This window comes from Dasypus novemcinctus, chromosome 11, assembly GCF_030445035.2.
Source record: "Dasypus novemcinctus isolate mDasNov1 chromosome 11, mDasNov1.1.hap2, whole genome shotgun sequence".
In the NCBI taxonomy this organism is placed as follows: domain Eukaryota; kingdom Metazoa; phylum Chordata; class Mammalia; order Cingulata; family Dasypodidae; genus Dasypus; species Dasypus novemcinctus.
Genome location: NC_080683.1, coordinates 25,371,447 through 25,395,343, shown reverse-complemented (window position 1 = coordinate 25,395,343; position 23,897 = coordinate 25,371,447). Strand labels below are relative to the sequence as shown.

Here is a 23,897-nt window from a genome sequence, read left to right as displayed (position 1 = left end):
TTGGGCACCAGGGGCTAGGTCAGATCTCTGCAGAGGCAGAGTTGGCCTCCCAGCATCTACTCTTTGTTGTCAGCCAACTGGATCCCAGGTGAGGAGAATGTTCTGGCAGTAAAAGCAGTACACAGCAGGCAAGAGACCTTAAGAAAAGGCAAGGGAGAGGAGGCTGGCATGTGATTCTGGAGACAAATAAACACAATTAGCTGTGCTAGAAACAAACTGAAAAGACTCAGTGGGAAGATTCTGATTCCTTCTGCCAAAAAGAAAACCACAGGGAATTTCACTTCAAAAGAAACCTTTACTTCCCTTGGGAGCCATATGCAGTCCTATTTTCTGCCTTTTAAGTGCCGAATTGTCCAACATTTCAAACACTATCACAATAATGGGTTGACTGCTTTATCTGTTTTTTGCTGCCCAGGTAGAATCCATCCATATTTCAGATCGGTCCTTTTATTCCTGGAGATGACAATTCCAGGCCTTTCACAGCCATCCTACCCCCGTGTACCTAAATAGAACCAATTTGTAACAACGGACAGCAGAGTTGAATTCATGGAAATCAATAGTCACGTTCCTGAGAGTTTGTTTTTCTATTCCCAGCACTTAATTCCGTCCAAAGAGGGATTTAGGGGAAAACACGTAATACAGTGGTTAACAGGACAGGCTTTGGAGTTAAGCAACTTGGGTTTGATTCCTGGCTGTATCATTACAGGTTTTCCTTTGTTTTCATTGTTTTACTATTTAAAATAGGGATAAAATGGTCCCTAATAGAGCTGTTGTGATTTATAAAGAAGATAATAAAATGAATCCTTATCTTTTAGAAATACATTCTGAAATATTTACAAATAATGATATAATGTCTGGGGTTTGCGTCAAAACAATCTGAGGGTGAGGTATATATGAAGGAAGATGGGCCAGGAGTTGATAATTGGTGAAGCTGGGTATGCGGATGGGTATACGAGGGTTCTTTATACTGTTCTGTCCACCTTTGTCCATTTAGAATTTTCCATAGTAGAAAGTTAAAAGGAGAGACAAAGAGAGGATACCACATGTAAAATCCTAGCACACATGTTGTGTTCAGTAAATCTAATGTTATAGAAGAGACGGGGTCTTGAGGCCTTGTTCACAGGTCCCTGAGAGAACAGCCCGCGAGACACAGGCAATTCTGGGGCGAGCAGAGGGGGGTGAGAATGTCACTGTCACTCCAGGCCAGTAAGACCCAACTTTCTGGGAAACGGACTTTGGCCCAGTGGTTAGGGCGTCCGTCTACCATATGGGAGGTCCGCGGTTCAAACCCCGGGCCTCCTTGACCCGTGTGGAGCTGGCCATGCGCAGTGCTGATGCGCGCAAGGAGTGCCGTGCCACGCAAGGGTGTCCCCCGCGTGGGGGAGCCCCACGCGCAAGGAGTGCACCCGTGAGGAAAGCCGCCCAGCGTGAAAAGAAAGTACAGCCTGCCCAGGAATGGCGCCGCCCACACTTCCCGTGCCGCTGACGACAACAGAAGCGGACAAAGAAACAAGACGCAGCAAATAGACACCAAGAACAGACAACCGGGGAGGGGGGGAAATTAAATAAATAAATAAATCTTTAAAAAAAAAAAAAAAAAAGACCCAACTTTCTGCCACCAACCCCCTATTAAATTGATTATTAGTTCTCTATGCTTTGAAAGCTTACTAAATGAACAGCATTCATCATAAGGTCATTACTCCATATATTTAAGTCAGATACACATAATCAGAAGTCAGAGTATCAAGTCAGCTTTAGATAGCTACTGGGTGGGCTCCAAACTGAACTGCTATCACTCCAGCCAAAAGTAGCACACTTTCAAGTTTGTATGGCCTGTGTGGCTGTTTGACATGCAAATACGTGGTTTTTGTAGATATATAAAAAAATGAAAAAATGCTCAGTGATGCACTCTCTAAAGCCTATGCCTTCAGTGGGTTCAGGGAAGCACTTACATAAATTCAGAAGCAGCCCTGGAAACGCCCAGTTTCTGGAATTCCTTAGATAGCATGCTGAGCTGAAAGGACTCCCCACTTGGACCAATTCCAAACCCTATATGCACTCCAAGGCAGCCTGCAATTAATCCAGCATCCCTGAACTCTTCCACCCCATGTCCTCTCATGGGCAAGGAAATCTGATATCCAGTTCTAATACTTGCTAACTGTAATGGCCTCGGGCTACCCACTTCCTCTCTGTCCTGACGTGTAAACTGGGATATTATCTCTCCTAGGTTGTTGCAGAGGTTAGAGGTAATGTAAGTCAAGTGTGTTGCACAGCACCTGGCACATACAAATTGCTCAATACGTGGTAACTATATTCTATCTCTGTATGTCTTTTTGTACCCATGGATATACTATTACTACCTCCTTTGGAATTTGGTTAACATTTACACCCAGTGGTTCTCCAGATCTTGAAACCTATCACAGGTAGTACAGAGTATTTTCTTTCTCTTTCAGGTGACAAAACTTAGATGCATCTGCACTCAATCCTCTCCTCCAGAGTCAATGCACAGATAAGTATGTCACTGTCATCTGTACCTACGTGTCCTGTCCTATGCGATTCACATTTCTCCTTCAGTAAATGTCTTGTGACAGTATCTTTTTAAACTAAGCAAAAAATTATACAAAGCAAAAAGAAGAGAAAAGGTAGTCCAACGCAAGTCTAACAAGCCCACCCTTATTACTATTACGCACTGCTTGCTGCATGTCAAAGCATTGCACATCCACTGTATATATCACTGAGGGGATCAATGGATGAGTATAAATGCAAAGGGAACTTCATTTCCCTTTAGTGGCGAGTCATGCTTTTCCAGGGAAATTAAGGGCTAACTTAAAAACCTTTATTTTATCCTTGTCCTTAACCTTCACAGCATTTACCACTACCTAAAATTATAGATTTCCTAATTTACTTGTTTATTGTCTGTCTTCCCCTAAGAGAATATGCATTACCTGAAAGCAGGGATCTTGCTTATCTCTATATCTCCAGCACCTAATACTTGTATCCAGCACATACTAAGCCTTTGAGAAGTATTTTTTAATGAATAAATTAATTTTCTTTTCCTTTCTCCAAGCACCCAACTACAAAAGGGAAGCTAGTTCTGAAATCCTGCCCAATGTATTCCTTGTACAGCTGATGATTGTGCCCCAGTACAGGCTCTAAACAAGTAAACGTACACTATGTGAAGGGTGCTGTGTGATGAGAAGAGAAATGAAGTAGGACTAAGTGATTTCCTTAGGACCTTACACAGACATACTGTTTTGATTTTTGCCTCTGGGTGATGCTTGAGCGGTTCTCCCATTAGAAATGCCCACCTGTATATCTACACATTACTCCTCTTTCAAGGTCTCATTCAGGTTTTCTCCTGAATGATATACTCTGACCACAAGAGCTTACATGGACTTCTCCCGTTTCTAAACGGAGTGGCACTGCCCATATTATCAGTGCCTTGTAGCTCAGCATACTTATAAAACGATCTGAAGTCTTCTTTGTTTTCATGTGAAAAAAATTTTGATGTTCCCAGTATATGACAGGCTCCTGAAGCCCCCAAACCATGCTTTAAGCTTCTCTGGTATAAGGAAAGGCTAAGTTTAGTTTTCACATAAAGGTGAAGCCAAAGCTGGCTCTGCATTTGGAGGAGGAGGGAAGGGGGTTCTAGCGGCTTTGGTGCCAAAAATTTGAAAAGTGGCACCAAAGCGAGGGTGGGGCCAAAACAAAGGCGGGGCAAATGGTGAGGGCAGGGCCAATGGTGAGAAGCAGCACTGAATTTGAAAAGTAGTGCCAGGAGTGAAAGTACCTAATCAGTGGGGAACAGGGGAGGGACCTGCGCATTAGGCTTAGGGTATAAATGTCATTGTTTCTTGTTTGGCACACCAGACATTTTATCTGGTCTCACGCCCATTCTTGCAAGATTGTTAATAAAATTCTTTTCTACCGGGTGAGCTTTTGTTCTCTTACAGGTGCTGCTTTCTTTTTAGCATCTGGTACCCCTCAAAGTACTTAGCACAGTGTTAGGGACTTATTATGGTCAAAAGTCCTTAGAGGGAACTGACAGATTTCCTACTGTGAGCCTCCCCTGCTGCTGCCCTGGTGGAATCATAGCCTAGCATGATTCCATTTATACCCCAAGAATATCTATTTCCTTTTTCCTCTTATTCCTCCCAAGTGCCCCTCTCCAGCTGCAAAACTCTTAAAATAACATCCCAGATGAGGCAGAAAATTGTCTTGGGCCCTGTTAATGATTTGACAGCAGCAGCTCGGAAGATGGCACTACTTCCTGGGCCGTAAGCCATAAAAAAACAAATCATCATTCAAGATATTTTAAAGAGAGAAAACAAAGCAAAACAAAACCCAGTCATACAATCCCAGAAATTAACCTGAACATCTTCACCAGACCTGAATTCAAGGAATTAGTTTCTACCTTCCTGAAATGCCACCAGTTTCAATGACTTTCTTGGGTCGTTGTCTAGAACTACAGCCAATTCCGAAACTGACATTAGCCCATGCATGAAATTGACTGATTCTACATATGGTCTCTGAAAACTCAAAGGATAAAAGTAATGCCTTTATCTCACTTAAGTGCAGGAAGAGAAAAGCTAAGATGGGACTCCTGGAATGAATTATTTGGATGGAGTTAAGTATAACATGCAGAATATAAAAATTATTATTTTATGATACTGAAGCCAGATTCATGCTTTGGTTGCAATCCCCTTTCTTCTCATAGTCTGCTAAGTCACAAGAGGCAAATCAGAATTTTGGGCCTACAAAAACAGGGGTTTTCGTAATTTTCTCATTGTGACTTTGAACAAATTTCTTACCCTCTAATTCCAAGTTTCCATCATCTGTTAAAAAACACAATATGATGATATCTGTCCTCCATGCTTCATAGGATGATTACAAAAGTCATATCTGACAAGGTATTTACAAAATCACCCTGAAAACTGTCAAGCAGATGTATGCACAGAAATACTCAATAAGGTAGATTTATCAGTATTAATTAGATACCTCTAAGGTTCCAAAATGATGTTTTTTCTTTTTTAAAAAAAGATTTATTATTTATTTCTCTCCTCTTCCCCCCTCTCCAATTGTCTGCTCTCTGTGTCCATTCTCTGTGTGTTCTTCTGTGACCGCTTGTATCCTTATCAGTGGCACCAGTAATCTGTGTTTCTTTTTGTTGCGTCATCTTGTTGTGTCAGCTCTCCGTGTGTGTGGCGCCATTTCCTGGGCAGGTTGCACTTTCTTTCGTGCTGGGTGGCTCTCCTTACGGGGAGCAGTCCTTGCGTGTGGGGCTCCCCTACACGGGGATACCCCTGTGTGGCACAGCACTCCTTGTGCACATCAACACTGCGCGTGGGTGAGCTCCACATGGGTCAAGGAGGCCCGGGATTTGAACCGCGGACCTCCCATGTGGTAGGGGGACACCCTATCCATTGGGCCAAGTTTGCTTCCTGAAATGATGTTTTTTCAAAAATTTTTTTTCCCACCACAACCCACTAAAAGAAACACATTTTACACAGCAACTCAGCATACATTCATCTCTAAGAATAAAATTTGACAAAATACTTTTGTTACTTTGATATTTTTTAATTTAGTTCTCTTCTCTTTCTCTCTCTCTCTCTTTTTTTTTCTTTCAATTCCATAGCCCAACAAGGTAGGGGTCTTCGGCCCTCAACTCTCATAGGGCATCCAGAATCATCTCGTAAAAATTCTCCTGGGCGAGCCCCACCCACTGAGATTCTGAATCAATGGTTTGGGGTTGGGCCCAGGCATCCTTTTCTTGGATAGCCCCAGGTTACTCTATCCTGCAGCTGAGATAGAGAACTACAGCACCAATGGGTTCTAGCTTAGAGGCAAAAAAACAAAGAACCTAAAAACTGCCTTATTCACATCCCCATCCTTTCAAGACTCTCAGCACCCAGAAGGTGCCCCACCCTGCATCCAACCAGCTGAAGATCTGGTGGTTACTGTATGTTGATTACTCACTCACAGGGCTCCAGTCTGCATGAGCAAACCCAGAGAGGCATGAGGATCAAAGGGGAGGCTGGGCTTTGTGGGAGACCTCATTTCTCCTCCCAGATGGCCAGTTAACCTCATGCATCACAGCAGAAACTGGAGCTGATTTGGAGTTTTTTGTTAAAAGTGAAGGGACCTCGAAGTTAATCCATAATGAGTCTAGAGTTTCTGTTTGGGGTGACGGCAAGTTTGGCAATGAGTGATGGTAAGGTTACTGCAACATTTGTATGTGATTAATCCCATGAACACTATGCTTGGGAGTGGTTAAGATGGGGAAGTTTAAACTGGGTATGTGGATGGAAGGGAGGGAAGGAGGAAGGAGGAAAGGAAGAAAGAAAGAAAGGTAGTACATAAGTGAAGATCCTTGTTCTCAGGAAGTATTATGTGTTCAAGGAGCATGACATATACAACCTACACTCAGATGTGCAGGAAATGGATTGATAGAATGATACGGCGAAAGTGGTAAAATGTTAAAATTCGTGATCTGAATATTTGGCAGGGGGAAGGGTATCTTGGATTTCTCTGTAAAGGTTTTGTATTATTTTTGCAACTGTCCTGTAAGTTTGAAATTATTTCAAAATAAGTTCAAAAAGAATATAAAGAGAAGACAAGAATGATTTCCCTGAGTGAGAGGAGTGAAGGAAAAACAGAGAAATTGTAAAGAGAAACTGTCAGCTCGCAATGCCTGTTCATGCAGAAGAGCAATCGTTAAACATGCTTAGATAGGGGTCTAGCAGAGCCCTCCTGAGCCCTGGAGACAAGCTCTGCCTGGGGGGTAGGCTTCCAGGCCGAGCCACCTCATGCTTCCAGGTGTGGCCCAGATGGAACAGAGAGCGCCTCCATTCTCAGCTCATCTCTGCTCCCCACAAGAGAAGTCTGGAGGACCGTCCGGTGCACTCAGTTGGAGAGATGTGCAGCCTGCACTCAGCTGCCTCACAGAATCTATCCTTGGGCAAAGGAATGGGAACATGTCTGTCTACATAATGTGTTAAAAAATCAAAGCTGTGTCTGTTTAAAGCATAGTCCCCAGATTTTGAGCCAGACCTCCAAACCAGTTATAATACTAAGAGTATGCGCTGTAAGCTTCATATACATCAATTCCACAGTATCTCTTCAGATATGCATTTTATAAATATTCAGGTGAAGTACCTTCCTCAAGGTCATGCAGTGACTAACAGGTGGTGCCAGGATGCTAAAGCAGGTCTGTCCTCAAACCAGATCCCACACTGTAGTCTAGGCTTTCTCAGCATGACTCTTTGTGGTGGGGGAGTGTCCCGTCCATTGTAGGATATCTGGCAGCATCTGTGACCTTTCCCCAACTAGATGCCAGGGACACCCTGCCCTCAAGTTGTGACAACCAAAAATGTCTGCAGACATCACCAGCCTCTGGAAGAAAAATCCACATCCTCCCACCCCTCCCACCATTAAGAACCACCGTTATAGTCTAAACCACGAGGCCACCTTGTCTCCTGGTACTTTACAAGTCCATAAACCACTATGCAGCAGACAGAAGAACCAGCTACCATGGCGGTGATCATCAGAACGTGCCAGGGAAGAGCGGTATAACCAGAAGACCACCCTACCTACAGTTATGGATCACTTCACACTTCACTGCGCACTTGTATAGCCATTATTTTCTTTCATGGCCTCTGAGTGTCTAGAGGGATCTAATCCTGAAAGAGTGAATCTACTTCAAAATATGAATACTGACAGACCTACCTATTTAGGCTTCTCCAAGAAACTGAGGGACAAGAATACATGGTCAAATTCATATTAGGGAAGCAGACTTGGCCCAATGGATAGGGCGTCTGCCTACCACATGGGAGGTCCACAGTTCAAACCTCGGGCCTCCTTGACCCGTGTGGAGCTGGGCCCACGCGCAGGGCTGATGCGTGCAAGGAGTGCCGTGCCACGTAGGGATGTCCCCCACGTAAGGGAGGCCGACATGCAAGGAGTGCACCCCGTAAGGAGAGCTGCCCAGTGCGAAAGAAAGTGCAGCCTGCCTAAGAATGGCGCTGCACACACGGAAAGCTGACACAGCAAGATGACACAACAACAAGAAACACAGATTTCCAGTGCTGCTGATAAGGATAGAAGCGATCACAGAGCAACACACAGCGAATGGACACAGAGAGCAGACAACTGGGGGGGGGGGGGGAGGGGAGAGAAATAAATAAAAAATAAATAAATCTTTAAGAAAAGAAAAAAAAGGAACTATTACATTGTTTAAAAAACAACAACAACAAATTCATATTAGTCCTTAACCCCATAAGCCATTAAGAGAAAAAGTTTTACTAATACATAATCCTAAAAGAGCACATTATGTGAAATTCTGGAGGGTAAAGCCTGTGTCTTGTACCGCTATTTCTGTACTAACTTGCCTAAAACACAGAAGACTCTCAATGATGAACATTTAATAAAACATTATCTATTTCATAGCAATCCAGAACCACTTGATTAAATTAAGATAGTTATTTTTCCACATTTTCCTAACTTATGTATATAATTTTCATAAAATCCTTAAGATTTGAAAAAAATTAATGTTGATATTTACAGAAGAGCTGAGAACTTGGGCAAGGCAACTCTTCCCCATTGTTTAAAAAAACAAAAGAGAGCAAAACTCAAGTTTAACGGAAAGAAATGTTTACAGAATCATCCTTTTCAAAACATGCCAAGATAAATGTAGCTATTTTGTTAGAACAATATTTTCATTGGATCAGGAAAAAAAAATTTAGGAGAGGCTTTTAAGCTCCTTTTGTTCCTTCAGATTTCCACTGCCACACCTAATACACAATCATAAAATAAAAATAATGATCATTTTTAAAAATCTGAATTCAAATAAAGTAACCAACTATAGTTACATTTAAAGTGGCCCTTTAGAAACTCCTTAGAGGCCAAGAGACTAAAAAAAAAAAAAAAGTTCTCATTCACATATTCATCTGCAAAGCCTAGCTGCAGGGGATATCATTCCTGGGAAAATGATGAACTTGTACATGGCTTCAAAAGAATTCAATAAAAAACTACCAATAAATAATCCTAATAGCAAAATGGCCTTTATTGAGCACTCAGTATTGGACACTGACCTCAGTGTTCTATGTGCATAAATCTTATTTAATCTTCAGCACAGCACCATGAGGTACATACTATTAGTATTTTCATTTTAAGGTAATAAAACTGAGGCTGAAAGAGATCAAATTACTCACTCAAAGCCACAGCTAGATCAAGATTCAAGTTATGGCTGTATGAAGCTTTACGATATAAACTGAAAAAAAAATATGGGAATTGAGGGAAACAATGGAAGAAAGGCATCTGTTAAATTCATTATTCACACTCTGTAACATGGAATCCCAGAGTTCAAATGGACTTTCAGAAATCATCTTCCCTCTGCTTCTATGTAAATCCTTCACAATAAAACTCAAATACATAGCATTAACTATATATCGGGTAGGTGAACTTCTGGCTACCTTTCTAAAGAGAAAACAAGCCTTGAGTTTTGTTTTGTATTTTGTGAAAAATCAGCCGTGATGCAAACTGCCTGGAAGGGGAAAAGGAAAGGCTTACTTTCTCCAGCCCAGTAGGACATAAGGTATAACGATCAAGTGAAAGGACCGATGTTTTCCCACACCAGCAGAACATAAACACCTACTGTAAAGGCTTGTACTTCAAAGTCATTATTTTCCCATCCTAAGCACATACACAATACCTTTACTGGATACCCATTTTTAGAACTGCCAGTCTGTCAAGAGGACTTTCATTACTCTAATGGGCATCCTGCATATTATAATCTCAGAAGCCAGCGTTGGCCCTATGCCAGTTTGGCTCTTCTTTCCCATTGGAAGAAGGCTTGCCTCCACAGAGGAGACTCGGGAAATGTGCCTCAAACTCTAAAGGCAACTCCAAAGCAGGAGTTCCAGAATTATTCTCAGCAATGACAGCATCATTAGAATTGGTACATACCTTGCCAAGATGAGGCTTCTGAAAGGGAGAAATACTCATCTAAATGTATAAAACTGGCAAATTTATTTTAACATTTGGATAAAGACTGAAACAATCAGCTACTTAATAGCTTTAGGTCCAACTGAATGAATAAATATTCTGCTGCAAGAATGATAATGCAGGTTTTGGTACAAGGTTCTAACCACCACATAAAGTATAGATACCCCCTTCATGATAAAAAAAGCTTGTCCTCAAATAAGTCTTATAAAATGAAGAAACTGCTTTCCCCAAAACTTCCATAATGATTGAAGAAATTCCCCTTCTGTGAAGAGAAAAAAACTGAACCAAGAAATTCTAGTTGCCAGAATCGTCCTTGGTCGGCCCAGGAAGTTCCAGTCTCAGAAGATGGACCAATGGCCACACAGCACAGGAGGAAAGAGGGGTCTTGCTCCCCTTCCCCCAAGCTCAGGAACCTTCTAAGGGAGAATCCACTTAATAGGATTCTCAGGCCTGGGCCTTTCTAAAGTTACTGTTAAGCCAAATGAACAATCACTACACATAATTAACCAAAAAGGGTAAGGATCTAGTCAGCGTTATTTAAACTAACTGAAGAAAGCCTGCACCCAGGACAGAAGCAGAAAAAAAGACAGACAATGCTCTTGTCATTTGTCTTCATACACACACTTGGATAACTTTCTTTTGGCCTGGTCAAGGGTGCAGCAGCTGAGGGGGGAGTGTAAGCTGTGCGCTGTTCTAAGAAAGCAGCCAACTGTAGTCTGTCCACCTTCCAGGCAGGTAACTTCTTATCACCTTCATGAAAGGGAGGCTACACGGACAATCTCCACAACTGTATTTTTGTTTACTCGCTGGTGGAATACAGCGCTTTCCACCGAGTTTCCGTGTTGCTGATCTTCCTCCCGTTTTTACTCAAGAGTCAGCGTCTCACAGTGTACGGGGGAGTGGGGAGCAGGTGGATCTAAAAATTATCCGTATAGACCTTTATATATGAGCTATGCCTAAGGCACACACACCTGTACACTGAAATCTTACTCCATAACCGTTCTTTATAGCCCAGGCTCTTCTTATCTGGTCTCCAGGCGAAATCACATCTAACGCGCCTCAAAAATATGAGATGCAACTTTGGCCAGGAGTTGTCCACCAGTGCCCAGAGCGTCCACAGCGCCCCAAGAAGCTGCTGTGCCCCGCGGCCTCAAGGTCGACAAGGTGCATCCTTTCTTAGCCGCATTCCCCCCCGCCCCCCCAACCCCCTTCTGCAAGTGCCCAGGACTTCCCACTAGCGGGGTGTCGGGTCCCCGCCCCACCCGGTCTCGGGTTGCCCAGTTTTGCTGCCCCTTTCTCTCGAATGGGTACTCTCTCAAGGTACCCACGACCCCATTCCACCCAGGGGGCTGCGTTCCCACGGCCGAGCCTGGCCCGGAGTCACAGCCCCAGCCAGCCGCCTCTGCCGCCGCGGCGGGTCCACTCCTCCCAGCCGCACCCCCGCCCACATCCAACAGCCCCGGGCTCTCAGGACAGTGGGCTCCCGGCGCCCACCGACTCGGAGAAGCCCCTTCATCTTTACCCAGAGGAGCCTCGCCGCTCCCCACCCTGCCGGCTGATTCCCTTTCTGGGGCTCCCCTCACTGCGGCTCCCCCTCCTGCCGTTCTCGCCCGAGCTTCCTCTTCTTCGCACTCCCCTCCCGAGTTCCGTTCCCCACCGCCCTGCAGAGAGCGCCTCGAGAATGCGGACAGAGCACCCTTCATCCCGCCCCCTCCGGGGGCTCCGTCTCCGGTGTCCCCCAGTATCGCGGTGCTGAGAGCCCGCATCTCCCCCTTCCCCCGGCTCGGATTCCGGGGCTCCCCCATCTCGCGGTCCTGACCCTTCCCGCCCTTCGGGCTCGGTCTCCCAGGCTCCCCAACATCCTGGTTCTGGACCCTCTGACCCCCGGGCTCGAGTTCTGGGGCTCCCCAGCATCTCGGTCCCGCTCCCCTCCCCCGCCGCCCCGCCCCACCTCCCCGCGCCGCACTTACCGACAGGGGCGCGGCCGAGCCCGAGCGCGCAGCCCCGCGCAGCCCCGCGCAGCCCCGCGCAGCGCAGGCCGGCCCAGCGCCCGGCGCCCGGCTCCCGGCTGCGAGCTTCCAGCCGGCCGCTCCGACCGCGGGCTCCCGGGCACCCGAGAGCCGCGGGGATGAGCCGCGGGGAGGCGCGGCCGGGAGGCGGGACCGGCAGGGGCGGGCGAGGCCGGCTCCACCCCTTCCCCGCCCGGGGGCGGGCTCGGGCGCGCTCCCACCCCACCGCGTCCGCGCGCGGCCCCGCCACGGAAGTTGACAGTTTCTTCCCTCCCACGCGGGGCTCCGACCTTCCGCACCCCTTTCCTGCTGCAGAAAACCCGAGGGGTTGAGAAAGTGACGCGGTCACCTCTCTCCTATTCTTTCCAAGAACCGGTCCCTGGGGGCCTTTCCCAAGTCCTTCGGGAAGGGGAAAAACAAAAACCAAAAAAACTTCATCCCAGACCTATAGACTGACTCAAACCTTTGCCTTCCTTCACCTGCCCGTCCTAGCCTACCACCCTAACTGCACATTCAGGGTCATTCTGCCCAGGAAACCAGTTTCTAACACCTCACCCAAGGGCCTTGCTGACCCGAAATGCACCCATGCCTTTCCCATGACCTGTGCCACACCCCGCATACACTCACACGTCGGGGAACCCACTTCTACCCCTGCGTCCTTAATCCACAGCGCTTTAGCCGGTGCTGTTAATGACCCGCACATACGACCACAGCCCGGAAGGGAAATTTCACGTCCCTGAACTACTCGTGGCCCACAGTGCTTTCCATATTTCACCAGGAGAAATACAGACATAAAATGTAGAATCATCAATTAATAAATCAAGGTGACTTTGCTGTTAAAAGATGGCCTTTATTAACTGGAGAAGAAAGAAACCGATCAGATCCTGAGAAGGAGGCCTGCACCAATGGCACTGGAAAAGGAGAATTTAGTTACCTTTCTACAGAGTCCAGGCACGTTTTCATGACATTCTCCCCTCACACCCTTGAGTAACATGTCCCATGAGACCTCACCTTGTAGAGAGTTTTCACTTTTCAGAGCATTTTGAAGCCTATTATTTTATCTGTTCTGACAATGTTGAATTTTACCCGAGCCCTGTAATCCTGGGAAACAAAGGCTAAGAAATCCCCCACCTACAGTATTCCAGAAAATGGCTTACTGCTAAGACCTACCCTTTCCCATATGACTTAGGTAAGACAAGGATGCCCCCTTATTTTCCTGTGACAAGGCGAGACACGGACCCTCCATATTCCCATTCTTTGCCTAATAAATGATTAGCTGAACTGCTGGTCAACTGGAACAAAATTCTTGTCAACCAAACTTGGGTTAAGCTTCCTTCCTTCCTCCAGGTCCCTGAACTTCAAGGGCACCTCCCAGAAAAATAGGCTGCTTCAGCATAAAGCATTCTCTGATCGTGCCACCCTCTCATCCCACTTCCCTCCACTTAGTTCTTCCCTCTCTGTAAAAGAAAATCCTTTTTTGCCTAACTCTTGGGATGCTTGCTGATCTTATGGTCAGAGTGGTCCCCCTATAGCAATAGTCCCTTTTCCTCCTTGCAATAATCCTTTTCAGTGAAGTTTCACCTTAGCAAAACTGGCTTGTTTTTTAATTTGACAATCCTCAACAAAACATCATGAAGCAAAGAAAGTAGATTTCCAGTGCCATTATTTCTATTCCACAAATGAAGACATTTAGACTGCACCTGAGCAGTTAAATGACTGATTTGAGTCAGAGTTAGAACTAGGAGATGTTTCAGGGACCTGATCTTCCCACAGGATCGGGACCCAGCAAGCCTAGTAATGGTGGAAATGTCACAGGAGACCTTCGCTAACTCTGCCCCCTATATCTCAGCTTCTCCCCAAAGATGCCAGGGAACTCTTGGTAATCTCAAAAACTGGTGCCATCAATATTAACAGGCATTTAGTTTTTTTTCTAATGTTCCTTTCCTCTGGCCCTTTATCTAGAGGGTAGGTGTGAACGTGGTGTCATGAAGTTAACCTGTGACTCTTAGGAGTTTTACCTGTGGAGGGGGAATTCTGTTTGCAGGGGCACTGTCAGGGCCCTCTAAACACGCCTGGTGGTTTCTCATCCTTCATGCAGTGGTTCTCACACAAGCTTCTTCCATCTTCTACTCTGAGGCGATAGCTTACCTCAGTTTGAGCAGTAAAAGTGATGTTTTGGTAATGATGGAAAAATAGAATCCTAAAGTGAACTTGCTATTTTTGAGTTATAATGAAAGGCTCTTGGATCCTTTCAAAAGAACAGTCAACATGGCCTTTAAAATATGAACATTCACAGCCAATCTCCCTCTATGTAACAGTTCAACAGAATTTTGACCTGTGGTTTTTCCAAAGGCTGGAAATAGGCAAGGTATTGGGGAATGCAAAATTTCCTCTGTAAGCGGAATGTTCAACTGCTAATCCAATTAACATGCTCTCAGACACCATTCCCTTCTAGATCTCCCTTGAAAGCAACGAACACAGGAAATTTGCAAAGTGATTTAAAAAATAGATAGGGAACTATTTTTGTCCTACATTTTATACTGGCACATTTTACATTTTATACATACCACAGGACCCTTTTTCTATCATGTTACTTTGTGTTTACATAGCATTCCTTTAATCAGAAGCTCGAAGTGCATGGGACAACATCATATCACTGAACCGCATACATTTTATGTGAGTTGGAAAGTGGTAGGGACTTCAGCCTTACTGTAACATGGAGAAATGGAAGTGTGCTGTAAATATTGTACCATTTATACAGGTCTAGCCTTAAAAAAGACCTATTAAGAGACCTACTTGTGAAAATTGATGCAAGATACAGTTGTTTAAAAGCCCTAGTTATTGTTGTTTTCTTTTACATCATGTGGAAAGACTTTAGAGTCATTATTTTCTTCACCATTTTGGCAGTGTAAATGGGAGATGCCTTGCACAGTAGTTAACTGCATGGGCTTGAAAAAGTCAGACCATCCTGAGGCTGAGACTGGGTACCACAGTTTAGAGCTGGGTAAGTCTTTGGTTAGTAACAACCTTTCTGTGCTTTAGTAATCCTCATCTGTAAAATGGAAATAATAATTATACCCATTTAGTATAATTATTCAAGGAGTCAATGAAATAATGCTTATTAAGGACTTAGTATTGTGCCTATCACATAGCAAGGCTTGAAAAATGTTAGTTAAAAGGCAGTGGCTTGAATTTGAATTAGGTAGTTGCTTATAGGATCCTTACTCCATTTCTTTTCTTTCTTTTATTCTTTCTTTTTTTTCTTTCTCTCTCTCTTTCTCTCTCTCTCTCTTTTTCTCTCTCTCTCTCTTTCTTTCTCCCCACCCTCTTGTTTTTCACTTGCTATGTCTGTCTTCCTTGCTTCTTTAGGAGGCACAGGGAGCCAAACCTGGGGCCTCTGATGTGGGAGGGAGGTATCTAATTGCTTGAGCCACCTCTGCTCCCTGCTTTGTTGTGTTTTTCATTATGTTTTTCCTCCCCGTGTCTCTTGTTGTGTCATCTTGCTGGGTCAGCTCATTGCGTTAGCTGTCTTCTTTAGAAGGCACCAGGAACCTCTGCTCCCTGCTTTGTGTGTCTCTCATTATGTTTTTTCTTCTTGTGTCTCTTTCCAATTCTTTCTACTTGAAGAAAAGATGTACTTTTCCAGTGGACTGCATAGAAGGAATTTGGAGAAACTTGAGTATCTATGTTTAACCCGAGGTCAAACTATCCATTCATTGATAGTCTGTCAGGCTTTTTTCACCAGACACCTACATTTCATCAGACAGCCATACATATTTGGCTTTTCTGTTTAGACCCCACTGCCAGCTGGTCAACTGGGGAAAGCAATCAGGATAATTTAATTACTTTCATACACAGAATGCTAATGAACTGTGGTTGAATCAGATGAAAAATCAAAGCAAGAGTAATGGTTTTCTTGTGGTGTGTCTACATTATTTCATTTCATGCTGGAATGGTAGGGGCTCACTAAAGGCTAATTTGATTTTCATCGGAGTGATTCACTCTTTCTATTTTATTATTTTATGTTTTTACTCCTTTTATTTTTTAATAATAAACAATTGACAATTCAGGAAGCAAACCATTTAACATCTGTAGGCAACAGAGAGAAGACACAGAAATTGCATCCTGGCCCTCAGTAAGCCAGGGCATCTTGGCATTTGTGAGGTTTCTCACCCTTGGATCTGAACTCCCACTCTGACATAACTCTTTCCTGGTTGAATAATTTCAGATGGCAAACTTTGGGGGTGAATGATAAAATGACCAGCCAGGAACCTTGTATATTATCAATAAAATAATATGAATTCCTGAATCTCAACAGCATTTGATGTATATAAGTATTAATTTTAACACTTCTTAAACAACATGTAAATTTATGAAATACAGTATATAATTGGATAATACTAATTTAATGACAAGTAAAAGAGTATAGCTATTAAAATATGAGGCCTTTCCATATTCTTCAGCAGAAATTTGCTTCTGAAAAGCCTCAGGATAAATGGCCCAGGTTGCCCATTTTTTCAAAGATCTGGACAATTTTGTTTCTTCCATTCACTTTGCTCCTTCTGATTCTTAGTTCTTATATCCTGGAAGAGGGAAGGAGGTGGGCAATCTCTGAACATCTGCAAAACCAGAGGAATTGAACTTCAAAGATCGATGTCAAAATTTTTGAGAAATAGTTTTCACTTTGCTCAACTTCAATTCAATCTGGACTGTTTTCTTTTTTTTTTTTTTTAAGATTTAGTGTTTGTTTATTTCTCCCTACCCCCTCATTGTTTGCATTTGCTGTGTCTGTTTGTTGTGTGCTGGTTTTCCTCTTAGGAATCCCTGGGAACAGAATCTGGGACCTCCAATGTAGAAGGAAGGAATCTCCACTCCCTGCTTTGCTGTGTTACTCCTTATGTTTTCCTCGTGTCTCTTGTTGCGTCATCTTGTTGCTTCAGCTCACCACACCTGCCCATCGGTCAGCTCGCTGTCTTGCTCATCATCATTGGAGGCGCACCGGGAACCACATACTGGGTCCTTACCTGTGGTAGGCAGGAACTCAATTGCTTGAGCCATATCCACTTCCCATGGACTGTGTTCTAAAGGGAGATATTGGAGAAAAAATTCTCAGATTTAAGGCTAGAGGATAGCCATGTGAACTCATCCATGATGAAAACTGAGGCTTGAACCTTTGGACTTTGCCACACCCCCAGGTGCCTGGAAGTGCACATTCCCTTTAGGCTTATTTCAGTCTGTCATCTATCATATGGTCTAGGCTAATGAGCAGAGGCACAGCTGGGGGTCGGAATCCCCAGAAGGGGCACTGTGTTCTGTCCATAGCTCTTTAGTTGAAATCTGTCTGATGAGAATTATCTTGGCTCTCAGTTCCTTCTAATAGAATGGAAAGATGAAAATGGCAATCTTGGGCAAGATGAGTAGCAATTGCATTATTCATGTTTGATTCTGGCATTGTTTCAGTGTTCCAATCATTTAAAAAGGAAAAAGAAATTCAGTGCAACAATTGACCAATTTAATTCATCTCGTGTTTACTGAATCTCTTCACTGCGTAAAGGTGAGCTCAGGGACCAGAAGTGGCCTGTCCATATGTCCATCTGGAAGGATTTTCAGAATAGATGAGACCTGGATTGGGCTCCAGCCCAGACCTCAGGACTGGGGCTGATAAAATTCTCCAGTTATCTTTATAATCTCCTGAATGAGTACCGGGGCTTGGGGCTTGGGCCCGATTTAAAGTTTGGTTTAGGGTGACCTTTGGTCTAATGAGGCAGAATATCTTGAACTGATCTCTTTTCTGGTACTTATACATCATTTTTTAATGATCTATTTGCTTCTTTGGCTACTCCAGTAGACTGTAAGCTCCTAGAGCAAAGTTTGTGCCTTATTCATGGTTGTCTATGTTGTTCATTGCCAAACCCATGGCCTAGCACGCAGTATGTACTAAAAAATATTTGTTGAATAAATGAACGAATGAACCAAATAATTTTTTATAAAGTGTTGGTATGAAATGAGCTAAAGTAAGCTGAACTGAAGGATTTTGACCCACTAAGAGGGCATCTTGTAGAGTCAGATTAAAGTAAAATTCTTCTCCTTCATTCTCCCTTTGTAAATTAAATTGTTATTATTGCGCTTCCCACAGGTAGGTTTCCCCTAGACCTGAGGGCATGCAGGGAGGATCCTAGAAGTTACTCTGGGTGTGGAGACCCAAACTGATTGGTTCTTTCACCTAAAATCCTAGATGTTCCTGAGAGTCTCCTAAAAGCCTGAGGATTTCAACTAGAACCTTAGCATCCTGGCAATGCCAACCAGAAGCTCCAGCAGGACAATTATAAGACAAGTATTCCCTGCAGTACGGTAAGATGGCTCAGGACTGACTAAATTAACTATGCTCCATGCAGGAGATGGAATACTGTAGCACAGCCTTCAAAAATCATGTTAGACCGTGTGCTATACATAAACTTTCATCCTGCAGGTCTGTGGTTTAGTAAAACAGAGCAAGTTATAGTGCAGTATAGTGCAGTGTGATCTAATTAAAAAAAAAAAGATAGATATGTTTTGAAAAAGAAAAAAAGAAAGCTGTATAATGCAATGATCATAATGGTTATTTCTAGATGCTGATATTCCAGAAGTTAATTTCCTCTTTATGATTTTAAATATTTTAAAAAATATCCTTAATAAAATAAATACATAAATGAATGTCTGCTGTTCATTGCTGTGTGCCTAATTATAATTTTAATGGACTATAATTAATTGTAGATTATTATAGGACAGAAATATAATGATGTTAATTATAGCGATTGTGATGGTGATGTGTGGGGCACTTTGTGAACACACTGTGCTTTTCAACTCATACAATAATAAATAAGAATCTCTATTCTCTTTTAAATAGAGACATTAAAAGAGGTAACTGCTCGGGGCAACCATAAACTTTGTCAGAGTCCCTTCATCATCCGGGAGCCGGCAGCGGGGAGGTCAGGGAGGTCAGACTCAGCGTGCTCAGACTTGGGGGAACTGAGGTTCTTGGAGGGGCTTCTGCATATTAGGCATCGTGCCCTGTGTCTTAACAGTCACTAATGGGCAAGACTGGCTCCTCTGACCTGCCTTTTCAGATCTGAGCAGTCTCCCTCCTCCCACACACCTCTTTAAAGTTATATTTGACATCTCTTGCCCCTTCTATTAAATCAGGGCTGGAAGAAAACTGTGCCAGCTGATCCATGTTTATGGAGACTGAACCAAGCAAAATGTGCAACAGGACGGAGTCTGCCTGCTTTAGGTCTCTGTCTTCCTCTTTAGATGCATCCAACAAGTCCTGATTGCTCTACATTCCTGACAAGGGGAGCAACAAATTGCCTAGGTCGAAAGAAGCACCTTATAAAGATGGTGTGAGGACACTAAGATTAAGTCTGGGGCCAAAGGGACCTGCGGACATTATTCATTAGGCAAGATGTAGTTTTCTATTATTAATTCTGTCATCTATCCTGAAAACATTTATGGAAAACCTCCTAGGTACTAAGAGAACTTTGCTAAGACCTGGGGATAAAGAGACAAGATGCAATCCTCATGCCCTGTGCAGCAGAGAAGACCTGTTTAAACAAATAATTACAAAGCAATGCCATGAGGGCTGTAAGAGAGATACACTGGCATTAGGGAAGATCGAAGAAGGCATCTAGCTCTCTAGTACTGGGAGGGTCAGGAAAAGCTTTCAAAAGGAAGGAGTACTTGAGATGAGTCATGAAGGGTGAATTTAGCAAACATTCAGGCCAAAGTAGCAGCAGGGGCAAAAGCACAGAAGCACAACACTTGTAGGAAATGACAATGACTAGTGTGCAGGGCACATGTGGGTACAATCTTGCTTACACACCTGGTAGTAGATTCCTAGAGCTGCAGTAACAAATAACCACAAGCTGGGTGGCTTCAAACCATAGAAATTTACTTTTCACCTTTCTGGAGGCTGAAAATCTGAAATCAAGGTGCTGGCAAGACCACACTCCTTCCAGGGCCTCTAGGGGAGAATCCTTTACCTGCCTCTTCTGGGGGCTGGCAGCATTCCTTGGCTTGTAGTTGCATCACTCCAATCTCTGCCTCCCCCTTCGCATGACTTTCTACTCTTCTGTCTGTATAATCTCCCTCTGCTTTGCTGTCATAAGGACACTTGTCAATAGATTAAGGGCCCACTCCCACAATCCAAGATGATCTCCTCATCTCAAATTCCTGAGCTTAATTACATCTGCAAATACCCGTTTTCCAAATAAAGTAACATTCATAGGTTCTGGGCATTAGAATGTAGACATAGCTTTGCAGGAACCACAATTCAACCTGCTAAGCCCCTCAACATGGAAGGAAGAGAATGTATAGTCCATAGCCAAATAGTTTTACTGTAAATTACTTAATCACACACATGGAATATAAAAGAATATAAAAACAGACCTTTATTTTTGGGTTCCAGCAGCACATTCTAACTTACATAAAATTTTGGGGGGACTTGATATACAGGAGCTGTTTCTTGTCTCTGGTCAACATACCCCACCAGATCCTCTAGCTACCACCAAGACTTAGTATCAACTCTTACAGTGGCCATGGGATCAGTACCTTGGACATGCAAGGTCAGAGGAGCCATCTCTCCCTTTGGGCTTTCTCTGTCTCCCCTCTCCATCCCCATTCCTTTCATCCATGTAAGTGCTTTCATTCCCCCCCACTCCCTGCTCTGCCCAGTGTCCCACCTCTTCTTGTGCTCAGCCTTAGGTTGTGAGTCAACTTCATTTGCTTCTGCCTCTAGCCTGAGACAGGGACTTCAGATCATGTGGTTGGAGACAGAGCCCATGAACTGGTCACAGAGTCACATATCCAAAAAGATCAGGCAGAGCAGGTGTAGCTCAGTGGTTGAACACCTGCTTCATGTGTACAAGGTCTGGGTTCAATTCCCATTACCTCCTAAAAAGGGGAGAGAGAAAGACCATCATACCTTTCATGTGGCCTAGTTTAGCCATCCATTCACATAGCATTTGTAGCTTTTTATATTAAAAGAAAGTCTGTCCACCTCTCTGCTTTGGGGAGCATTCTCATATGGATGATGTATAGCCCATGACAATTGGGAGGAGGTTGGGAGGAGCCATGGCAAGGTGTGAGACTGGAGAAGTAAGCAGGGGTCACATTATAAAGGCTTAGGAAGGAACCTGAATTATGCAATGATTCTCCACCGAGCTGGGGAAGAAGGGCAAACCCCCTTCGTATCAATCACTGTAGTCATGGACCCCTGTTCCAGTGGGAGTGTGTTATAGTCCTCAGGTGTGTCAGGGTTTCTATAGGAGACAAAGTAATTATAAGCTGTGAAACGACATGATGAGATGTTTTGTTTTCAAAATATTTTGCTGGGAGAAATGTAGGAGAAAGATTTGAGAAACTGGGACAAGGAGACTGGTGAGGAGGCAGTCACAGACCTACAAGCAAGAGCTGATGAAGGCTTAAAGCAAGGCAAGGTATGGTGGGTAAAGAGCAGAAGCCAGCATTTGGTGACTGATTGGAAGAAGGAGGTTAGACCCCTGTGCTGTGCACTTGCAGAGATCCCTATATTTCCCTTATTGTGGTCTTCATCTTACTGTGTTGGGATTATTGGCTTAATAGTCTTCCCCAGTATCAAACCATATAGGCTAAAGCCATATGCATCTTGTTTGTGGCTGTGTTCTCACAATGACTGACATATAATAGGTCTCTAAAAAAGATTAGCTGAATGAATAAACAACAAATGAACGACTGAAATAGAGAATGACTCACGTATGGATGGCTTCAATGAGTGGGTGGGTAGGGATCTCTCAACAAAGGGAGGAAGTACAGAAGGAAAAGGAGGTTCGAGTCCAAAACAATTTTATCTTCCTCATGTTGTTTGAAGTGTCTAGGGGACCTCCAGGGAAGACATCCAGCTGCAGTCGGAGCCCAGGGCAGAGGACTGGTATGATAGATTGGGTAATTGTTGGAAAATAAGTGGACATACATGGGCCAGGTGCAGGTAGGATGAGTGTATAAAGTGAAACAAAGAGTACGAATGACAAATCCCTTGTTTCTAACCATACGGTGGTGGGTTTTTTGCTTTTATTTTTATTGAGATACAATTCACATACAAATTTCACCCTTTCAAAATGATTTTTAGTATATTTTCAAGGTTGTGCAACTATCACCACCATTACTCCCCAAAATAATTACCATTCCCCATTCTCTCCTTTGCTAGCCCCTGACAACTACAGATCATCTTTCCCTTTCTTATGGATTCTCCTAATCTGGATATTTCCTATAAATGGAGTCATACAATATGTGGCTTTTCATGTCTGGCTTCTCTCACTTAGCATACTTTTTCAAGTTTTGTCAATGTTGTATCATGTATCAGAACTTTATTCAGAAGGCTGATATTTAATCCTTAGCAAAGTTCTTTGGATCCCCATCTTTGAAACTCATAATGTGTTCCCGGATCTTTGACTGTATCCTTCGAAGTCCAGATGATAGGCTCCTTCATTAATCCATAGAGTTTAGAAAATCTTTATGCTGACAGGAGCCATAGATAGCATCCCCAGTGACTCCCTGAGGCGTCCCTGACTACACTGGCCCACAGGGATCTCTCCTTTCTCTGCCTCCCATATCACCCACTGTAAGCACTACACAATTACATGCCTTACTTTAGGTCTTACTTTTCAAATGAGAGTAAAGTCTCCTGAGGGCAGAGGGCAAGGGGTGTTCTGTGCTGTATTTTTCTCTTATTTTCTGTAATAAGTTAGTACAATGTTGTACGGAATTCTTACCTACAGGCATATAGAAACCAAAATGGCACTCAAATTCCTGCTAAACAGTTTCCAGAAATACTATTGCTTTGCTTTCATACTGGGGTTGACTTTTTTTCTTTTTAGACTCCGTAGTAGACCATTCTTAGATTAACTACCCAATCACAATTATTCCCCATTTTCTGGAAACTGGTTCTCTTCTGTCCCTGTCCCAGGCTAATATCCAGCTAGAATGCCCTGCCCGGCTGTACTGGGTTATTTATAGCTGATGTCCATTGTCATTGGTTGATGCCATATCTTACCAGTTTTAAATATTTTTTTTATATCAATTTGTGCCATATAGTAATAGCAATAGATTCCCAGTATCCATTTTTTTTCCCTAATGGGATTATGTCACCCTGGTCACAGTTGATGGTGCAGTTGGTAGGATTTGCCAATGAGAACCTGAGGTAGGCTGAATAATGGTCCCCTGAAGATGTCCACTTCCTACTGCCAGGAATCATGTTGTTGATGTGATTTAGTTCAGGATCTTGAGACAGGGAGGTTATCCTGGATTTTTTGTATAAACCCAATGGAATCACAAGGGTCCTTATAAGTGGGAGGCAGGGGACGGGGTATATGGGGACCTCATATTTTTTTAATGTAACATTAAAAAAAATAAAAAGAAAAGAATAAGTGGGAGGCAGGAGAGTCAGAATCAGACAAGAAGATTTGGGTCATAGGCAAAAGGAGGAGTATGAAGATGCTATACTGCTGACTTGAAGATGGAGAAAGAGACACAAGCCAAGGAATGCCAATGTCTCTAGAAGTTGGAAAAGGTAAGGAAACAGTTTCTCCCCTGGATCCTCCTGAAGGAGTGAAGCCCTGCTGACATTTGGTTTTAGCTTCATGAGAACAAATTTTAACTTCTGACCTCCAAGAGAGTAAAATAATAAATTTGCATTGTTTTAAACCTCTAAATTTGTGACAATCTGTCACAGTGATAGGAAACTTAACACAGACCTCCTACATGTGGATTTGGTTCACCTTTAGTCTATGTGATATTTTGAACAAGGAAGATGCAAATTCAGGAGACAGCAGTGCCCGTGTAAATTGGAAAAGCAGACAAAACCAACCTGAGCAG

The 23,897-nt window shown here is 43.5% G+C and overlaps 1 protein-coding gene across 4 annotated transcripts in view; it reads right to left on the bottom strand.

Annotated features, from left to right (window-relative positions):
- PAQR8 (progestin and adipoQ receptor family member 8) overlaps positions 1 to 12,169 on the bottom strand; it is a 38,847-nt gene extending 26,678 nt beyond the window's left edge. Inside the window, exons 1-2 of one of the 4 annotated variants that reach the window (XM_071218520.1) lie at positions 11,525 to 11,685; positions 10,974 to 11,051 (exon numbers count right to left, since the gene is read on the bottom strand). The gene's annotated coding sequence lies outside the window, so the exon portion shown is untranslated. Of the gene's footprint in view, positions 1 to 9,963; positions 10,284 to 10,973; positions 11,052 to 11,524; positions 11,686 to 11,972 lie in introns of those variants that run through there. The other 3 variants (XM_058306876.1, XM_058306878.1, XM_071218522.1) reach the window with 3 other exon arrangements.
- Between the last annotated feature and the right edge of the window lie 11,728 nt (positions 12,170 to 23,897).